Source organism: Chionomys nivalis, chromosome X (assembly GCF_950005125.1).
Source record: "Chionomys nivalis chromosome X, mChiNiv1.1, whole genome shotgun sequence".
NCBI lineage: Eukaryota > Metazoa > Chordata > Mammalia > Rodentia > Cricetidae > Chionomys > Chionomys nivalis.
Window position 1 is genome coordinate 135,866,075 of NC_080112.1, and position 17,531 is coordinate 135,883,605.

Genomic DNA, 17,531 nt, shown 5'->3' on the forward strand with positions numbered 1-17,531 from the left:
CCAGGGAACTAATAAACGCTGACTACCTTTCCAGGTGAGCTCTTATGCTTCCTAGGTTAATGCGTTACAAATGGTCTTAGTCAAGTCTCATCTAACATCATTTATAATACTTTGTACAACAAAACACATTCTAAACTCAGTACCATTAATAATTAATCAGGAAAACTGATTAATTATTGTAGAGAAAACTAAGCTCAATCTCTACATCAAAGTAAGTTCCAGATGGACTAAACATTTAAATGTCAAAAGTAAAACTAAGCAAGTATTAGAATATGGGTGAGTAAAAGTTGTAAGAAGAGAAATCATAAAGAAATAAGTGACATTTGCATCCAAAAAAGTTATTATACCAGACACAAAGAATTACAAAAGACAAATTGATTACAAAAAACTAAAGCAACACGACAAAAAGTTGGTATCCTTGATACATAAAGATCTTTGTTTTACAAACCTGTAAGAAAAAACGATGAACCTCAACAGAAATGAGCAATAAGGGAAAAAAGAATTCAGCCTTAGTGCCAGTCATAGAAATGCATTAAACCCAAAGATACCTTTGCCTTCCAAATCAGTAATAGCTTACAAGAACCTGAAACTAATACTCAGTGGGCATGGGGAAAAAGCATTCTGGGTTTACTGATGGAGAAAGTATAAATCAGCACTCTTTTAGGAAGACAATTTGAGTCTATTAAAAACAAACAATTATCACACATAAAATTTTAGTATCCCATCCATTCTACTTCTTTTAAAATAGACAAGTGTACAAAGATGTATATACAAAATGCTCACCATAATTATTTTTTCCAAAAAGAACTCCAAATTGGAAACCTAAATTCCTAACAATAGAAAACTAGTTAAATATAGTATGATGCATCCATATAATGGAATACTATGTGGTCATTAAAATGATGATAAAGATGTAAATTTATTGACATGGAAAGACAGTCACATATAATAAGTGAAAAAGCAGTTTACAAAACATTATGGATTATAACAAACCCATCTTAAACAAATATATACATTTCTTAATGTATATATTTGTATGGGGAAACACTCTGGAAGGATATACACCAAAATGTTAACAGTGGCTATCTCCAAATGGCAGAATTTCAGATGACTTAAACTTTTATTTTGCCTATTTGAATTTTGTAATATATCTATAGTATCTACAATAAGTATGTATTATTTGTGTAACTGAAAAAAAAAACAGTAGGGAGTGGTAACCCATGTTTATAGTCTCAGAACCTGAGATCTTGAAGCAGGAGGTCTATAAGTTTGAGACCAGCCTGAGGTATATAGCAAGTTCATATCTCAAAGAAACAAAAATAAAACTGAAGACAATGGAACTTAGGAATATAAAGGGTCTTCTTTTATTCCCTCAGTGCCTTGTGATTCAACAAATGTACCAGGATCTAAGTTAACCATTTTTAGAGCATTGTAAGTGGGGAAATAATAAAAGGCAGCCCACAATATCACATAAGGCAGTTTCTCTGAATTTAAATCCCTGTCTCTCTTCTCTCCCCAGCTCTATTTATCATTCATTCATTCATTTTTCATTTGTTCATTTATTCATGCTATGTTCGAGGTACTGACCTGAAGATAAATGTAAACATGTCTTTCATCCTAAAATGTCTACTGACTTTTAAACCAAGGGGCACCTACATTCCTAGGTGTAGAGGCTGTCTATACAATAACACAAAAGACAAAACTGGTGCCAAAATGCAGGAAAGTAGGGGTGGGGAGCATATGTAAATAAAATCTTAATTTCCTGACACACTTTCCCATTTCTGTGGCAAGGCCATCCAAACTATCTTCAAGACATGCCTTTCTTCTACAAGATATAATTTTTTATTTGACTGACTCCTGATTGTTTTTAATCTTAAGAATACTGAGTTGGAGTCAAGCGTGTAGATTAGAAATCCTGTTTTCATAATAGCAATGATGAAGCCTCGGGCAAGTTATTCAAAGCACACAAGATTTAGTTTTCGTACACAGAAAGTAACAAATAAGAGAGTAGTACTATTCAGAGAATTGTGAAGATGAAAGATAAATACATGAAAACCTAATCTGAGTATCTGGCATTTAGTAAACAATCAGATTAGTTATTTTTATCATGTCCAGATCTATGGCTGACCAGCCTGCCATCTTTCCCTGTAATTCCTCTCTTAGTGAATGCCACCATCTAATAATAGTATTTACCTTTCTCTAGTATTTGGATTTTAGAACTCTTCATCTAACTGGAGGTACATTTATATTTCCCATAGGAATAGAATTTCAAAACCATCAGCTCTTTGTAAGTTTCAATGCATACAAAGCAACCATCACAATTAGATTTTTACTTTTAAGGTCAGCTGGTACAATATGAACAGCACTGAACTTGGAACTGGTAGACCGGTAGTACTGACATAGAGACCTGGCACTCACTTAAGTCTTATGATTTGGGGAAATTGGACTTTCTTTGAACCTATCATTTTCTCTGTTAAAATAGAGATTATTTGCCCTGTCTACTCAAGAGGTTATTATTCAGCTCAAAATTGAGATGATTCATAACAAAGCACTTTGTTAGTTAACTACCAATGTGAAGTACTATTAAGATGAAATAGTTTCATAAGGATAAAATGATACAACAAAAAATCCTGTTGATAATCAGAAAGATATCTCAAAAGTCTTCTGTTCCAACCACAATAATCTATTTAAATTCTTTCTCCTCTGTTTTTTCCCTATGTTAAAATGCTATCAGGTAGCCCACTATTAAACTACCTCTGAAAAACACTGCCTACTAGACATAATTCCTCATTGTACAGCAATTTTACCACTCACAAATTCTACTTTAAGAAGATATTTAATAAATGAAGACTAAGTTGCCTCCACCTGCAAAGACATAGGAAGTAAATCTTCCCTCGTGATTATAATGTGCCCAAGTTTTATCTTTTACAGATAACTCAAGTTTATACAAATATTTAAGACAGATGAGGCTTCTGATCCTCTTTGCAGAACATATTCTTGATTCATCTTAAAGAGTAGTAGTATGTTAAAACACATGCAATCAACATTCCAACTATGATTTTAAAATGCAGAAATGTGGGCATATCACCTCTCTTTCCTAGATAATAAACCTTCATTGATGTTGTTCACATTTGCAAAATTTTGGGTAGGCCTCCACATACTGTTGACACACACTAATTTTTCTGTTGGTTCAGCCCTTGTTTTTTTTTTAAAGGAAGTACTTATTTTATTAGTTATATTTATCTGTATCACTGTATGTGGGTATGTGCATGTATATGCAGATACCAATGGAGGTCAGAGGGGTTGTATCTCCTGAATTACAGACAGTTGTGAGTCACCTAATATGGGTGTTGGGAACTGAATTTGGGTCCTATGCAAGAAACAATTCTCTAAACTACTGATCTAGTTCTCTAGTGTCAACATTTATTAAGTTTGTTTTTGGTGGGGGTTACATGTATCATACATAGTGTGTGTATGAAGGTCAGAGGCAACCTGAAGGAATGGATTCACTCCTACTATGTGGGTCCCAGGGACTGAACTAAGGTCATCAAGCTTCCAAGCTACCTTTATGTGAAAAACTATCTAGAGCCCATTCCCACTTTTTTTTTTTACATACAGTACAACTTATTATATGCCAGTAATATGTTGGGGGCATACCCAAGATAATGCATCTTTCATCTTGAAACTGTTACTTATTCCCACAGAAAAAGTCTTACTTAAAAATTTTTGATTCATCTTTTCCCACCTATGGTCTTATTGCTACAGTTTCTATTTGTTGGAATAGAAAACCTGTAAACCACTTCACTATTTTCAGCTTCAAGTCGGTCACAAATTTTGACAATGCATTATCTTTTCTGAAATATTTAGCTAATTAATACTTTAAGTAAACATTATAAGAAACAATTGAAATAAACATGACCCCAAAGGTACCCTATTCTGTAGTGTAGGCAAGTAATCCACTTCTTGCTAAATTTAGGGAAGATTCACCTTTGAACTTCATTATTAAAATAGGAAAATAGAAACACCAATGTTATCCTACATACCAACTTTACAAACCTTTTTCTTTGTTTTAATGAATTTTTGGTATTATTCATCAAAATAAGGATCCAAGTATGATTAGAAATGAATGTAATGTTATGTTTGCAATTAAGAACTTTATTTCCCCTTTGAAAACTGACCTTTGGTTATCACTAGAGACGAACAGATGACCAGTCTGACTCAATGCTGCACTTTCTATAGTTTCTAAAGCTAGAGGGATAGGATCTACTAAACAAGAAAACAGATTTCTCTAATTTTAAGACAAATACAAAAAGTGTACACTGAGGTTGGTCAGTATTACTTTTAAACCCTAGCTATATCCCATACTGGTACAGTTACCTGAACTTTGGGTAAGTTAATTAAAAATTTAAGCTGCAGTTTGTCCGCTCGTAAGATGTATAATATAATATACATAATATGTATGTTATAATGTTGACCTTGCAGGATATTGAATTAGAAGGGTCCATTACAGGACCATAAATGCTACACATTTTCTCTTTCGCCTCAAATGATGGGGAAATGTTTCCATTTCTGCAAATAACTTCTAAAGATGTTATGCCATGAAGAACAGGAGAGATGTCTTTCTCTCCACTCACGGCAGTCAATTTCCTGCCAAACAGGATAGAAGAAATCATTCATATGTGTGCTATTTTTCTGTACAATGTGGCTGAGTAAGTATGAAACACAGTTTTAAAGTGAGGCAAATGTATTTATCCTCTCTCATCCTACCAAAATGCCTGCCAGCCAAAAAAGCTGTAGAGCTTGGCAGATTGTACATATGCAAATACAATGTGAAATACTGGAAAAGGTTAGGAAATGCTAATCATGCTTTACTTTGTTACTTTGAAACGTGTAAAAAGTCACAAATTGGAGTAACCTACAATATGGGTCTGATCGGAACAAATCAGATAAAGGAGACTGTTGGCTTCAGTGTCAGCAGGAGTTGTGCTCAAGACAACTTTCTATGTTATACACAGGGATCACTAAAGATTGTTTTTAAGGTGCAAGGGCTGACAATTCAATCAGTAATTCTAAACTGAAGTTTCAATACCTCTAGAGTATTCCCAAGTATTTTAAGGGAAATGCTGACTCATTAAAAATAAGACTATTTTCTTAATTAAAAATGCTTCACTTTCAGTAACCCTATTATGGAAATTATTTTGGTATACTCCCAGGGTGTAGCAGGAGTCATCTGGAAGAGGTGTATTAGGACTGAGAAGTGATCTGTGATAGACAAAATTTGACTTTTACCTTTGTAGGACATACCAACTACTTTCACTCTCTTACCAAAAATGAAATGCACATAAGAATACTGGGAGAAAAGGATTATTCATAGAGAATTAACAGTCTAAAGTAATAGGAAAGGAAGAAAAAAAGGGGGTCTGAAGCCATAGTATATTATACAGAGACCCAAGTTGCAGGAAGGAGCAAGGACCACACTTAAGAAAACAATAATCCCCAAACAAAACACCCTCACATTTCCACAAATACATCTGCCTTCCAAGCTCCCTGATGCTAGCAGTGGCTTTTCTGTTGAAAGTGTATGTAGCAGAAGTTTCATCATAAAGGTGCTGTGCATGAGGCAGCAGAAACCTCTTTCCAACTTTGGTCAAGATACCATTGTACTGTTCAGAATCCAAAGAAGCTTCTTATGCAATCACATTGAAACAATAAGAAACAAGCATTTTATATTCTTAATAAGGAATGTATATAATCCTTACCAATGTGACAGGATTAAGAATCAGCTCCTCATTTATCCTAAGGAAATATCAGAGATGTGCATAAAGACTTATGTACAGTGATATTCATTATACTTTAAAATAGAAAACAATCTAAATGACCAACAGGGGACTAGTTAAATAAATCACAATACATCTATTCATATGTAGGAACACTATGCAATGGTTAAAATCAGGGCCTAATGAAAAATGAAAGATGCAAAATATGCCTGCAATATATTACATTTAAAAGGATATAGAGCTGTAAGTATGATCCCAATTCTGTACCCTCCCTCCCAGCATGGGAGCATTTAACTAGCAAAATATAAAATCTTATCAGCGATTACCTGGGCCATAGGATATTCTTCTTGATACTGTCTTTTCAAAATTATTTTCATTTATTTTTAATTTTTTAAAGAGAAAAGGCAATAAATGTAATTAGAAATATTGGTTTATTTTCTAGTTACAGTGCTGTTATGTTTGCTTTATTAGCTCCGTCTTGCTACCAAAAACCTGCTGGTAACCAGGACTGCTCTATTTTCTAGACTAAGTATGTATGACCTCCGGCTTGTTATCTACAATATTAAGTTTATGAGGGCCCTTTCTTAAGATTTTATTTAGTTGTTTTCTTTCTTGATTCTGTAGTTGTGGCCTCAGAAAATTAGGTTTAGGCCTAGATCCACCTCATGTTTTTTTCAAGTGTACCCCTACGGGAAATTCTGTTTATGAAACAAGTTATGTTGGGAATAAAGAAATGAAAACACAGTAGCAAAAATTAAGTCTGTATTGTGAATAGCAAGTATCAGAACACACACTGCAGAAAACAGAATCCATGCCACAAAGGACAAACTTGAGTAAATGAAAAAAAGAAAGAATTTTAAAACTATGGAAGACAGACAGAAATAATCTATGAATAACAATGTTCCTTAGAAAAAAAAACAGAGCAGATTAATCAATCAAAAGTATAAGAAAACTTTCCAGTTCTGAAAAAAATACCTGAGACTGCAGACTGAGAAGGTTCAACAGAGATCATCAACACCAAGACATGTCCTGGCAAATGTTTTTAAATTTCAAGGATAAAGATATAATCCTATAAGCATACAAGCAGAAAAAATAGGTTATTTCAAAGGTACTAAATCAAATTGACCTCAGATTTTTCCTCACAACAAAATGCCAGAAGACGATGAAGTAATGACCTACAGAGAGTTAAAAGGGAACAGTTTAGATCTAAGGATTTCATACCTCACCCTAGTTTTTCAAGTTCAAAGGTCATAGAAAATTATCTTTACACCTGCAACGTCTGATAAAATGTTACCATCTTGGTAGCATCTTTTAAAAATAAACTGTTCAAAGGTACACTCTAGAAAACCATAAAAAGAATAAAGAGCTCAAGAATATGAGAAGTAACATCTGTAGACACCAAGTTAATATCCAGGAATAATTGACTAATTTAAGTATAAGTATATAAACAATATAAAAGAAATTTTATAGAGTTGAGATTTATAACCTTGGACTAAATTAATGAATTCAAAAGAAGTAGCAGGGGAAGAAGAAATTCTCCATCCTTCCTTAAAGTAGATTTAACAACCATTTTTTTGAGTTTGTATCTAAAAAGTTTTGAAAAAAACCACACAATAATAAAAATAAATATTTTCTTGCCAACCCTAAGATGGCTCCCTTGGTTAGGATATATACTTCGCTGCTCCCGTATCCTCCCTTCCTATATCCCAACCATCCCAATTCCCCGAGCTCCTCCCATCCTCCCCTTCTCATGTTTCTCATCCCATTTCCCCTTTGCCCCTTGCCACCTCACCCGCAAGTTCCCAGTTTTTGCCCTGCAATCTTGTCTACTTCCCCTTTCCAGGCGGATGACTATACGATTTTCTTTGGGTTCACTTTCTTATTTAGCTTCTCTAGGATCACAAATTATAAGCTCAATGTCCTTTATTTATGGCTAGAAACCGATTATGAGTGAGTACATCCCATGTTCCTCTTTTTGGGTCTGGGATACCTCACTCAGGATAGTGTTTTCTATTTCCATCCATTTGCACGCAAAATTCGAGAAGTCATTGTTTTTTACCGCTGAGTAGTACTCTAATGTGTATATATTCCACACTTTCTTTATCCATTCCTCCATTGAAGGGCATTTAGGTTGCCTCCAGGTTCTGGCTATTACAAACAATGCTGCTATGAACATAGTTGAACAGATACTTTTGTCATTTGATGGGGCATCTCTTGGGTATATTCCCAATAGTGGTATTACTGGATCTTGGGGTAGGTTGATCCCAAATTTCCTGAGAAATCGCCACACTGATTTCCAAAGTGGTTGGCAAGAAACTTGACTCTAGAGGGGTTCACAGGTGTCCAGGGAGATGTCCCCAGCTGGTACCTTGGGCAACTGAGGAGAGGGAACCTGAAATGATCCTATCCTATACTGATAAATATCTTACATATCACCTTAGAACCTTCATCTGGCGATGGATCGAGGTAGAGACAGAGACTCAATTTGGAGCAACGGTCTGAGCTCTTAAGGTCCAAATGAGGAGCAGAAGGAGGGAGAACATGAGCAAGGAAATCAGGACCACGAGGGATGCACCCACCCACTGTGACAGTGGAACTGATTTATTGGGAGCCCACCAAGGCCAGCTGGTCTGGGACTGAATAAGCATGGGTTGATTCTGGACTCTCTGAGCATGGCGGACAATGAAGGCAGATGAGAACCCAAGGACAATGGCACTAGGTTTCGATCCTAATACATGAACTGGCTTTGTGGGAGCTTAGCCTGTTTAGACGCTCACCTTCCTGGACATAGATAGAAGACCTTCGTCTTCCCGCAGGGCAGAGAATTTGGACTGCTCTTCAGTATTGAGAGGGAGGGGGAATGGTGTGGGGGGGAGGAGAAGAGGAGTGGGGGTAGGGGGAGGGGACTGGGGGGAGGGGGCAATATTTGGGAGGAGGGGAGGGAAATGGGAAACGGGGAGCAGGTGGAAATTTTAATTAAAAAAGAATAAAAAAAATAAAAAAATAAAAATAAATATTACAGTTTGAATCACTAAGGAATGTGCTATGAGGCTGATACACCTGATAGTCCTTTATGCTGACATCATATTCAATCCTAAGAATATGAAGTAAGTATTAATTACCCGTATTTCATAGCTGAGAAAGCTAAAGCTTGGCAAATAAATTAGTGAGTGGCAGAAACAAGACCCAAACCCAAGTATTTTTAGCTCAGTAAGTCCTTCTTCCAGCTTGCACAATTGTCTCAAAGAAAACATTCCATATGGAAGAAGATAAAATCTCAAGGAAATAATACGAAATGACAGCAACTGTTTTGAAGGTGATATAAGAAATGTCAAGTGTCTAATAAAACAAAGTGACTAGCATTTGATGCTCTTGGAGCCTTTTGTTTCAACTGCTAGAGGCAGTATCTAGGACCTCACACAAGCTAGACAAATATTCTACCACCAGGCTGTTATCCGTAGTCATCTTCTGTTGGGAGACAGGGTCTCATTAAGTTTCCAGGTCTGGGCTTGAACCCATTCTACAGCTTGGATAAGCTTTGTACTTTCAATCCTCCTACTGCCCCAGCCTCCCAAGCAGCTGGGCTTACAGATTTGAACCATCAGCCCCAGAATTATTTCCATGTGTGTTAACAGTATGACAGTTAAGTGTTTTAAGTCTTTATTTTGTAAGAAATACAATACAAATATTTACATTGGAGTTGATTCATCTAAGATTAGCTTCAAAATAATTCACTGAAGATGGAGCAAATAAGTATGTGTAGGGTAGCGTGTGGGAGGGAAACAGTAAGAATAAAATAGTGGGTCGTGAGTTGTTAACTTTTGAGGCTTTATTCTTAGAAAATGGTGCTTGTTCATGCTTTCACTGTCCTGTGTGCAAAATGCTTCACACTAAAAACTTTAGTAGGCTTACATTTTTTTTTTTTTTTTTTTTTTTTTTTTTGGTTTTTCGAGACAGGGCTTCTCTGTAGCTTTGGAGCCTGTCCTGGAACTAGCTCTTGTAGACCAGGCTGGCCTCGAACTCACAGAGATCCGCCTGCCTCTGCCTCCCGAGTGCTGGGATTAAAGGCATGCGCCACCACCGCCCGGCTAGGCTTACATTTTTTAAGGAGGAAAAAAAATCTATAATGTACTGTCAAAGAAAAAGGTAAGTATAGAAAACCATACAAAAAGAGAAAGCATGCAACCCAGGCCTTCATTCATGCTAGGCAAGTGTTTTAACACAACCGTATCATCTCCAAGCTCTTCTATGTACAATTAACATATACGTTTCTAACAAAAATGGAAGCAAATGTTTGTAATATTAATGCTAAACATAAAATCTAAGACAACCTGTAAGGTGATCACAAAGGACTAAAGATACCCATACTGAGTGTATAGTAATAATTGTTGCTATCAATTACTGAGCTCTTGACTGCTAGGGAAACACTAAGCATTATTATCTCTGATGCTTCTACCAACTTCAAGAGACATTGTCATCAATTTACAAATGAAAAGAATTAAGCCAAGATGAATTCATCAATACTTTTTCGTGTAGTCTCAGCAAAATGCCTGGCACATAGTACGTGCTCAATAAATACTTGGTGAACATATTAAAAAGTTCAATAACCTGTCCAAGGAAAAAAGTAGGACCCATATTTAGACTCAAATTTAACCCTCTGTTCTTTAATCACAAGTACTATTTTTTAAATTTTATTTTAATTTTGTGTGCATTGGTGTTTGCCTGCATGTATGTCTGTGTGAGGGTGTAGATCCTCTGGAACTGGAGTTGCAGAGAGTTGTGAGCTGCCATGTGGGTACTGGGAATTGAACTTGGGTCCCCTGGAAGAGCAACCAGTGCTCTTAACCACTGAGCCATCTCCCCACTCATCACAAATAATATTTTAATAATGCTCCATTATAGCAAGAATACAGATAATTCCTTCTGTGTATGTTTATTTTTCAGATTTTACGTAATCACCACATGTTGTTTTTTAGATACAAAAATAATCAAATAGTATGTAGAAGTGCTGAACATTTAGTCACAGATATAAACAAACCACAACACAAAAGCAGATGTATTAGGACTATAACGTGAAATAAATGGAAACAAGGGAGATAGGAAAACTTTAAGATGGAGTATCAACTAACATAAAAATACAGTAAGGGCAAATTGTTATAATTTATACTAGGATAAATATTACATTTTCAAAGAAAATAAAGTATAAAAAGATTAAAGACTCAAGTAGCCATTAAAACTGTGTTCAAAGCCATGAATTTAAAAATATTTAATATTTACTTTGTCATTACATTTATAAGAGCTAGAGTTACAGAAGATTGTGAGCACCCTAACAATGGGTGCTGAGAACTGAACTTGGGTCCTCTGAGCTATATCTAGCCCCTAAAATTCCTTTTTATTTTGTATCTGTGTGCATGTGTGTGTGCATGCACATGCCACAGTACATGGATGGAGGTCAAAGGACAACCAACCTGTGGGAATTCAAGTTCTCCTTCCACCATGTTGGTAGCAGGGATCAGACTTAGGTTATTAGTGCTTGGCAATGAGTGCTGTTACCCAGTGAGCCATCTCAAGGGCCCTAACTCTAAAACTACCAAAAGCAGGAATCATATATTTTCCCTGATTATTATAAATTTCACAAGGAAATAAACTATAATAATCACTCAGAAATTAGTTCTTTTAAATAATCATTAGATTAAGAAAAAAATGTAGCAACTATTACTTATTCATTGCCTCTGCCTATCTTTTAAATTATAGTGCTATCTACGTTACATATCCTATAATTTATTTCCATTTGTTAATAAACCATGAGGTATGATAGTATGTATAGTAGAGATAATGGGAGGTTGAAAGTACTTGTTTAAGATCACAGCTACATTTTGCAAATAAAAAGTGAACCAAAGTCAAACTGCAAAGTATCTACTAAGTACATGTAGACAGAAATACCATTGTTGTTATAACACTGTTAGAACTGACATCCAGGTATGCTTATTTATCTCTTTGCCTAACATAAAATTTTATAATACAAGTGGGGAAAACCAGAGTTCTTTAACACAATATATTTTGAAAACAAACACTTTGTAAACACATTGTTCTAATAAGGGTACGGTTAATTTTTAAAAAACATTTCATAGGCTGAATATATTTCAAATCATAAGTTTCTATAATCTATTCTCAAAATAGTAGATAACATTAAACTAGATTAAGGAAGGAATCAAAAGTAAACATGATTTGCTGTGCATTTCTAAAACCCAGAGTGATCTTGGAAAAGTCACTTGAGGGAGTACTTACCTACAATCCTGAATTATATAGAACTTTGATCATTTTAGATTTGAGGGTCTGCCATTGTGGGATTTTGTTTTTTGTATCTCATTTGAGGAAGTTACCAATTTTACATTTTTAAGTGTAATACTTTCATCTGTATCCAGAATAGTTTTATGTATATCAGTGATGTATTGCTTCCTAGTGTAAAAAAAAAATAATGCCAAAGAATGGATGCAACAACTGTTGTCATCTAAAAGAAAAAATATGGGTTTTCTTTACAGATTAAGGACTCTAATGCAATCTTATAATTTTCACAATCCAATCTTATAATATTTTATTAGTATAGAAACTGGTGTAGTGCTAAATTTTTAAATAAGTCCTATGTAGATTCCTAATTCTACTCTTGTCTTCTAAGCCCTACTTCTTTTGAATAGATGGTATGTTTCCAATCCCTGCACAATGACCAGAATTAGTTGAGTCTTCTGTTAACATAGAATAAGTAGGTAGAGTGCTTACCCTGCATCCAGTTTCTAGTAACATAAACACAATACAAAATAAAATAATTTGGACTCCCTCTACACAGAAACAAAATCATATTTTCAGAAGCTCCATGGCTTAGTATTTTGGTGGTGGTGGGGGGGAGAGGTTTCGAGACAGATTTTCTCTGTAGCTTTGGAGCCTGTCCTGGAACTAGCTCTTGTAGACCAGGTTGGCCTCAAACTAACAAAGATCCGCCTGCCTCTGCCTCCCGATGCTGGGATTAAAGGCGTGTACCCACCACAGCCCGGCTGGCTTAGTATTTTTTTTTTAACGGGCATCTTCAATAACTCCTGTGATTGCACAACTCTGGGGAACTACGGTAGTAAAATAGATTATGAATTGTAATGTCTGCCATATCAAGTCATAAAACCTGGCTTGCCCTTTATTACAGGTGTCTTTGGATAAGTGATTTACCTCAACTTTCCAGTCCAGACTCAGATATTCAATCCACCAGAAACTGTGATAAGTTCAGTATACTCAACTGTTCCAGATATTCGATAAATCTCAACTTCTCTTTTCCTGTATTCATCTTTTAGGGCAAATATCATATGAGGAGCTTTAGAGGCATTCCCTGTCCTAAGAATCCCCTTCTATTTTCAGAGCTAAAAATCCCAAATTAGATAACCTATGTATTGTTTGAGTTGACTAATTCAGATTTAGTTGGTTTCCAGAGGCTCAAATGAGAAATAACATCATGCTGGCTTCAAAGGCCAAGCTTTCATTTTGGTGTAACTATAGAAGAAAAATAACCTGGACCTCTATTTTCACATTTACTGTATGACTGATCATTAAACGTTCTGGCCAGAACTCCAAATACGAACTTCAGAAAAACCCTATAAATTACTCAGAGACCATTTGCAATTATACCAGACAGTAACCTTGAAACTTAGCCATCATTTTGGTTTTACAGGATCCCATTAAAAAACATCACCCCCATGACCACTAGAAGTAATTTTAGAAGATGATGGCCCTTCTCCCCACAAAGTCTGTCCTCAGGGTTAGGGACATCATTAAGGGGTTGATTATTACTGGTATAGGGTTGGGGGTTGGGGTGGAAATTATGTAGGCTCAGAGATCTCTGAAAACAAAAAGGGAAATTGAATGGGAAAATAGGTAGATTAGTGTGAATAATAATAATAATAGTGAGTAATAGAGTGAATACTGTGTGCTATTATTTATAGACAATTTACATTGGTATAGATTCTTGTACATTGATACAAATTCAAATTATTAAATTTGTTATATTGAATATGCTTCTATTTCTGTTTACAGTATTTGTATACCTACACAAAGTTATTTTGTCAGATTGTATGCATGCATGTTTCTACCTCTGTTTAAGACATTTTGTATACTGATACAATTTTAGGATATATTTAGTATATTGCATTATATATTTCTACTTCTGATGAAGATACTTATATGTTGTTTATATTTTGAGGTCACTGTCCTCATTTGCTGCAAGTTGTTTAAAGATTGTTTAATATTCTAATATGAAGTCTTAGTCTTTAAGTTATACAGATATTAAGTATTACAAATCAATTGTCATCCATGTTTGTCAGACTTATAGATTCAGGTTCTTTAGATACATAGATTGTATTCTACATAAATAGGCAATCTTCAACCACTTCAAAGAACTGTAGAATATGGCATTTAAATAATTTAGGGTTCTGTTGATGTCCTGTCAGCACTGATCTATTCCCAAAAGAATGGTGAGCAATGAAGACTTGTTTTCTTGGAGCTTGTTTTCTTCTTGACAAAACTGGCCTATGGGCAAGGAACTGCCCATATATGAACCTCTGACAAAATGCATGGCATCCAGATTGGACAAGCAGGATACAAGAAAAAAAAAAAAGACTGCCAAACCTTGTCAAGACAAGGTAAGACAGTTTTGAAAATCTTTCTGCCTCTAAAAATGGTCTGTCTAGGCCTTAGCCAAAGTTGGATGCTTCAACATTGCAAATGAGACTTTGGGTGATTGCCCAGGTAGCAGCCAGTTATGTCCATCATCTACTGCATATTTTGGAAGCTGCTTGATTATACTTCCTGCCTACTCAAGTAATGTTATCTCCCTTCTCAGGCCTTCAATTGGGTTGAAGATTACTCATAGTTACTTTCCTCCTACGATTTATCCAAGCCATTTCTAATACAAGACTTAGACTCCTTAGGATAAAATAATTATTAAAACTTTTAGTATGTTACTTGCTTAATATTGTTTATACTGGTTGTAATTCTAATTTTTATACTTGATATCTGTACTATTGTATATAGTTTTTTTTTATTTTTTTCGAGTATTGTATATAGTTTTGTATTGGGCTTGGAACTCTCTTATTTAGACAAAAGGGGGAGATGATGGGGAACCTTCTTCAGCCAAAGGCCTTTGAGAGGACAGACCAAGTGGGGTGTGGCCTTTGGGTACCAAAACGCCCACAGGAGCACCCACTCGGCCCCTTCTTTCAGCACACCACACCTGGATGTTGGACCCTGTTCCTGTTTCCTCATTGTGATCCATGAGTTTCCCTTTTAATAAAGAAAAACCTTAGTATACCCTATTCAAAGCTAGTGTGGGATTATTTGATTCATGTTCCCCCTATTTGATGTGTTCCACTTCTATTGGATTTTCTTAAAAAATTTTTTCATAAATCACTTTATTTTGTAGTTTCACCCCCACATAAAACTGAATTCATTTTCTAAACAAATTCATATTTTTCAAAATTCATCCAAGAATATAATTTAAATTGCCTTTTTAAAAAAAGTGACATATTTTCGGGCTTGGTCTTCAGTTGAGATGTTTAAGGATAGAGCTCTTCCTCAGCATTTGATTTTCTTCAGTAATTTTTTTTGTTGTTTTGAGACAGGGTTTGTGTAGCCTTGGCTGTCCTTAAATTCACTCTGTAGACCAGGATGGCCTAGAACACAGAGATCCACCTGCTCTGACTTCCAAATTCTGGGATTAAAGGTGTGCACCACCACTGCTGGGCAGTATTTGCTTCTTAAAAACCTGATAGACGCTACTGCATTTATATCTGCTTTAATCCGTTGACTGCACCTGAAAAGCCTTTCTGAATTCTTTGATTTGTCTTACTGATCTGTGTTTATTCCTTTGCCAGCACCATAGCATTTTGATTACTAAAGTAAATCTCAAAAGCAGGTGATTACTCCCATTTTCTTTTTACCTCTCTCTCTCTCTCTCTCTCTCTTTTTCCTCTGAGATAGGGTCTCAGTATATTGACCAGGCTGGTCTCGAACTCACAGAGATCCACTTGCTTCTGCCTCTCAAATGCTAAGGTTAAAGGTGTCTGCCCCCATGTCCAGGCACTCCACTTTATTTAACTTTCCACTTAATTTCTGAGATGATAAACTTGTGTTGTTTTTGATTGAGTTGGAGGGGAAATAACATTTCTACTATGTTGAGTCTTCCAATCTGTGACCAAAATAACTATTCTTCGCTTATTTAAACATTTTTAGGAATTTTTAATTTTCAGCAATACATACTTCATATAAGTGATACTATAGAGTTTCTATACATTTGTTTTACACATATACACACACATTCTGTATGCTAGCCTTGTGCTCTACAACCATGATGGAATCACGGAATCAATTTTAAGGTTTGGTAAATTTTTTTTGAGACTTTCACTGGAAAACACTATGTGGCTGTAAATAAGGGCAGTCTTATTTCTTTCCTTGAAAAAAGATGTATTATTGTGTGTGGGACAACCATGGACAATATATATGGAAGTCAGAGGACAACTTTCTGGAGATAGCTTTCTTGTGTTTGAGGCAGGGTCTCTTTTGTTTCTGCCACGCTGTGTATTCTAGGTTAGCTGGCCCATGAGCTTCTGGGCAATTCTCCTGTCTCCCTCGCCCCGCCCCACCACACACACACACACACCTTGGCACTTGAGTTCTGGCATTACAGATGTGTGGTACTTCATGGGTTTGGAGGCTCAAACTCGGGCAGAGAGGCTTTCACAGCAAATGCTTTTACCTGCCGAGTTAGCTTACTGGTCCTTACTTCTTCCTCTAAAGTTTACACGTCTCATTCCGCCCTTCCTTGTCTATTATGCTGGTAGGATTTTTAAAGACCATAATAAACAGCTGTTGTGAGAATGGACATCTCTGCTATATCCCTGCTGGGTTTTTAGAACAAAGCACTGATTTTTTGTTTGTTTTTGCATTTTACCACAGGTCAACTGTAGGGTTTTTAAAATTCTTTATCAGGCTGAAAAGTTCCCTTCTCAGATTGCTAAATTTTCATTTTGCTTTTGTTTTTGCATCAATATGTGGTTTTTCTTTAATTTTTAAAATGTTTGGACTATCTTCAATTAAAACTTTTCAGTGCAGAAACACTTTTCTATTTCTGGAATCAAACCCACGTGGTTATGGTACATGGGTCATTATTGCTGGACTTGAGTTTAATATTTGGTTGAGGATTCTGTACCTATGTTTTTATGGTATACTGGTCTGGAATTTCTGTACTGCCTTTGAGTCTTGGTATTTAACAAGCCTCGTACGAAATGCTCTCCTCCTCTTCTACTTCTTGAGAGAAACTGTAGAATTCATGTTGCTTCTTTATTCTTGATGGTCCAAGTTTTCTTCTTTTATCATTTTCTTTCTGTTCGAAGAAACTTCTTTAGCCAATTCCTTAGTTTTTAGACAAAATCCTTAGTTACCATATATTCAAAACTACTATGAATTTACCTATATTCCTATAGGATATTTTCACTGGGTCTAGAATTCTGGGCTAACAGCTCTTCTCCTTCAGATTTTAAAAATGTTGCACTTCCCTAGAGTCTGAGGGTAAATCCCTGGCATGTGAATCACTCCATACAGGTACTGACACAGTTCTCACTAGCTGTTTATAAAGATTCTCTTTAATTTTCCAGTTTGCTTTTAAATTGCTATAATAAACTATATGTGAGACTTATTTTCTGAAAGCGTACAATCTAGTAG

At 35.6% G+C, this 17,531-nt stretch overlaps 1 protein-coding gene across 4 annotated transcripts in view; it reads right to left on the reverse strand.

Moving 5' to 3' along the window:
- The window catches only part of Rps6ka3 (ribosomal protein S6 kinase A3), a 118,138-nt gene that overhangs the window by 87,343 nt on the left and 13,264 nt on the right, over positions 1–17,531 (reverse strand). The window contains exons 2-4 of one of the 4 annotated variants that reach the window (XM_057759125.1): positions 6,753–6,846; positions 5,760–5,796; positions 449–469 (exon numbers count right to left, since the gene is read on the reverse strand). The exons of 1 other annotated variant lie outside the window; for it this stretch is intronic. The gene's annotated coding sequence lies outside the window, so the exon portion shown is untranslated. The remainder of the gene's footprint in view (positions 1–448; positions 470–5,759; positions 5,797–6,752; positions 6,847–17,531) is intronic. 2 more of the 4 variants (XM_057759123.1, XM_057759124.1) reach the window with 2 other exon arrangements.